Source organism: Coturnix japonica, chromosome 2, assembly GCF_054131305.1.
Source record: "Coturnix japonica strain WE chromosome 2, WE-NBRP24, whole genome shotgun sequence".
In the NCBI taxonomy this organism is placed as follows: domain Eukaryota; kingdom Metazoa; phylum Chordata; class Aves; order Galliformes; family Phasianidae; genus Coturnix; species Coturnix japonica.
Window position 1 is genome coordinate 54411262 of NC_140664.1, and position 4490 is coordinate 54415751.

At 39.0% G+C, this 4490-nt stretch overlaps 1 long non-coding RNA gene across 2 annotated transcripts; it reads left to right on the forward strand.

Moving 5' to 3' along the window:
* Window positions 1-323: 323 nt before the first annotated feature.
* LOC146761815 (uncharacterized) lies at window positions 324-957 on the forward strand. Of its 2 annotated transcripts, XR_014942648.1 has the most exons (3): window positions 324-431; window positions 549-647; window positions 722-957. It is a non-coding gene; the product is annotated as an uncharacterized LOC146761815 (long non-coding RNA). The 2 variants fall into 2 exon arrangements; XR_014942647.1 differs by having other exon boundaries at window positions 549-957.
* The last annotated feature ends 3533 nt before the right edge of the window (window positions 958-4490 follow it).

Genomic DNA, 4490 nt, shown 5'->3' on the forward strand with positions numbered 1-4490 from the left:
TGTCCAGTTCATCTCAACCTGTCTTCTCATGTTTGAATGAGACAAGGCATGTCTAAAGCCAAGTCTGTAATACATATCAGGAGAGGAACGGCAAACACATTATAACTAATTGCAACAGATATTCAGTTGGCAGATTGAATATGAGCATCAAACTTTGAAAAAGAGTAGCTCAGCATCTAGTACATTTAGCTATCTCCTGCAGGAGGATCTATAAACACTTCACAGCCCCTTGCCACAAGATATGTGTTCCTTCAAACAAAGTACCAGCCAGAGGTGTCTTTGTGCTTCATGTCATGCCCCATGTCATGTGTTCTTGTCTTTCAGCCACTCCAGTTGTGCTGAGAGTCTTGTTCACTTGGAAAAAAAAAGGAAGCTTTATGAAGACAAGCATCATAGTTCTATGATGGTCCAAGCAAAATGGCCAACAAAGAGTAAGGTTTTTGTTGAGTCTCACTTACATGTGGTACTTTTGACACTCTTGAAAACACCCTATATGTCTTTAATTCACAACATTCATTTGAAATGACTCAGTTCACTCTCTCACACAGCTGATCAAGTGTGGCACATACATTAAACCAAGAGGAGCGGCAGGTATGCCATGCACCAAGACGGCCTCCAAAGAATAAGCAATGAAAATTGCATGAAAGGTCAGATGGGGGAGCAGTTGGATCATGGGCAGGAATCAGCGCATCAAGAATGAAACAAAACATTCTTGTTGCAGGTCCCTGTGTCTCCTGTGTGGTTGCTGCTGATGTGTGAAATTCAGGTCACTTGCCAGGTTTGTGTTGCTACATTAAACAGCATTACAGTAGGAACAACAATGTACTGTGCAGGGCTTAAAAAGAAGTAGTTGCAGTACAAAATGAACGTGAGAGCCAAGAATGAAGAAAATGGACATTTCACCTTTTGCAATAAATGTACTTTGCTTATTTCTGCATTAAAAGCAAAACCAACCTGGAAGAGAGTTTAAATTTGTCTTTTCCCCTTTTCTGGAAGAAATCCTGAGAGCTGGCTTTAGGTGATGCCCAAACCTAGCTGTTAAGCTGAGAAGCAAATGCTGAGCCAGTGTGTATCCAGTGGCAATCATGCAGTAGTAGTGGAATGTGAAGAAACTTTGGAAAAGAAAAGAGGAGCCAGCTGTGTCCACTAAGCATGGCATTAAGGGAGAAAGGCTGTGATGGTGTATCAGCCTGTGCAGGGCTGGGTTCTGAGGGGACCTGACTGCTGGATGTTGCCCTCACAGCAGGGTGGAAGAGCACAAGTGTAGCTTCCGTCCTCTTGGTGCAGTTAAGCAGGATCAGAAATAATAGATTATAAGCATCTGCCTGTTTGATGTGGTTGTGCAATTCCAAATTAGCTAACAAAATGGTGCTTTGTATTAATAACAAGCATGCAATTTAGTCTGTAATTTCTCTGAGAGAATGGCAAAGTTAAATAATTAAGCATGCCTCAAAACAGGATTATTATAGGGATTAAGAGGAAAAAAGTATAGCCGCTACAATTAAGAAAAGGAATGCAGAAACAATGCCTCCAAACCATAGCTGTTGCCCATAGCATTTTGCATGTTAGTTAAACTAGAAGCCATTGAAAATGAGTAACCTGGATGCATCTTATGGATGCATATTAACCTCACTCTTCAGTGAGAGGGCTGGTCTCTAAAACACTGCACAAAGATCAACTGATGGTGTTGTTAGCCACCTTTGGAGTGCCTGCCTCTAGGAAGCTTAGAGCATCTCCTTTCAGGAAGAAGGATGGAAAGATGGGCGTTCACCTGTTTCTCTAAGAGAATCACCAGGTTAGTCTTTTCCTTCTTTTCCTTTTCCCTTCCTCTTCCCTTTCCCATTTCCTTTCTCATTAATTTGAGCAAATGTCTTGATCGCTTTTCATTTTCTCAGAGTAATGAGTATTCACCATGTGTTAATTTAACCCTTTCAATATGCAGTATTTGCTTCATGTTTTCCTAGCATAGCTTCATGTTCCCTTACTGCCTATATTGCTTATTTGTTAGCAACATTTTTTTTTTCACATTTCAGCAAATCAAAAAATGGCAGTTTATAAACTTTCCCAAACACATGTGCAGAAAAATGGGTAAATGTAAATGCAAAGTGGATTAAAGACAGTTTTGAACTCAACTACAAAACGGATAGATTTGAAAACCACAATGCTCAGGTTATTCAGTCAGTGCGCATACATCCCTCTTTAGGCAACTTTGTCTTGAATTCCTTATCTGCTTTGCGTTGCAGATAAATATTCCCTGTTGTCTTGTACTTCCTACAGACTGAATCACCCAGTCAGTACATGTAACGCTGTAAAGAAGAGCAGCAGAACAACTTCCTTTTATGATACATTCCTCCAAGAGGAAAATATTTTTAAAGGAGAACAAAAGGGGAGAAGATACTGGATTTAGTGAAGGCATGTACCAATTAGCCTGTAGATGTCCATCTCTCTCTCTCATGTTCAGATATCACACAAGAGATGCTCGCAGTTGCTTTATCAGCTGCCTGCACAAATTCATTTGCAGTGGAATTCCTGTCCCACTGAGGCCAATGATTTTTTTTGTCATTGATTTTAATGAAGCAAAAGTTTCATGCTATGGCTCAGGGCTTTTCTTTCTTTTTGTTTATTTATTTGTTCATTTATTCTGCAAGTCTTTACGTTCACAAAAACAGTTTTATCTGGGGAGCACAGTGGTAATAATGTCCGCTCCAATTTTTACACAATAAAATGTTTCCAAAAGGAGAATGTCTTTGACTCAAAACAATGCTAATTCTGAACATATTCATACAAACATAAATATTGGTAGTATCTGGCATGAAAACTGACACTTATTTTTCCAAACCGGCCCATGTGGCTCAAAAGAAGGAAAGAATTCTCCTGATGCAATACTGTGCTATTAGCAGGACCAGTGCCCAGGTTTATTCTGAACATGCTTACAGTCTAATGACACCTCCAGTGCACTGTGGGAACTCATGCATGTGACACATGGATGTTGTGTGCAAGGGGTCTAGTGGAGACTAGTTTCACTCTCAACCAGACTCTTAGGCATCAAATGAAAGCACAGTCCTGTACTTACCTTGTGGCAAGGTAGATATAGATACTGAAAGGCCACTACTCGCAGGTTACCTTAGAGCCTTCTCATCTCCAGGCTGAACAGCCCCAGCTCTCTCACTCTGTCCTTTAGGAGAGGTGTTCCATCCCTTGGATCATGTGTGTGGTTTACCTCCAGTATATACCTGTGAAGTTTTGTTTCTGAGGGGATTGTTTAGTTTCCAAATAAGGAGAGCGTAAGAGAATATTTCAATCAGCTGTGACCAACTCAAACAGGAATTCAGTCTGTATTTGTGATTTCAGCTTCCTGAGATTAATGTTAATAAGATCCTGTTAATTAATGCAGAGAAACAATAAACAATCTGATCTGCAGCACAGTCTAACAGCTGAGAAGAATCAACCCCTGGAAGTGCACATATTTCAGTATTGACTCCAATAAATGAGCATTTGACCTTAGCAGTTGAATAGGCCAAGTAATTTCTTGTGACTGCACTTGTGTTTAAAATACTTTACAAGATTCACATGGGCCTCTTAATCTTTTTTGACAGTCAGAGCACACCTTCTTTAATTATTGATCAGATAAGCAAAGCTTTCCAAAAGGTAGCACCTTTAGGAAAAAACTGTGTTCTCTTTGGTTGTATGTAACTGCTAGTCAATATAACAGACCCAGTGTTGCTATCTCCTGAATGACCTGGATTGACCAGAGTAGACAAGACTAGGCAAAACAAGAGTAGACTAGACTAGACTATAATATTTCAGAATAAAGTACATTAATGAGGGCATTGACCAAATGCCACTTGAGCAGTGACAGGCATGGGGCACCAATCACCCCTCCAAGAAGCTTTTTCTGGTGTTTGACCACCTTTATGGTGGACTTTGCTTTTGGTGTCAGACACGTCAATCTCAAAAAAACATTTATTAATAAAATATTAATAAATATATAAATAAAATATTAGTAAAATTAACAAATAAGTGGAAAAAGGCCAGTGCCCCATGTGTAAAACAAATCACAGTTTTAATGATCAATCACAATGCACTAGAGTATGTGAAAGTTATTTTTTCTTTCCAAGAACCTGTTACAAGTTAACTGGGCATTTTACTAGAATGAAATATTAAAATCACTAAAGCTGTTTTTCCTGATTATTATTTTCCCTAGTTATTCAAACATTGACCGTGATGCCATAAACCAGATAAAAAAATATATTTGTAACACGATCTGTCAAATCAAGGAAAAGTAGTTTGTCTACCTGTTTCAGCAGTGTAAGAGCGCACGTTCAGCCTTCCCATGACAAAGTGCTGAGTTTGGGGTAGAATCATTAATTAATTAATTAATCATTAATCATTAACATGGAAACATGCTAATTAGAGTACACCTGTGTTCCTGTGTTGTTATCTGATCTATGCTTTTGCTGCCAATAGTGACCCTAATTTACTTTTATGGA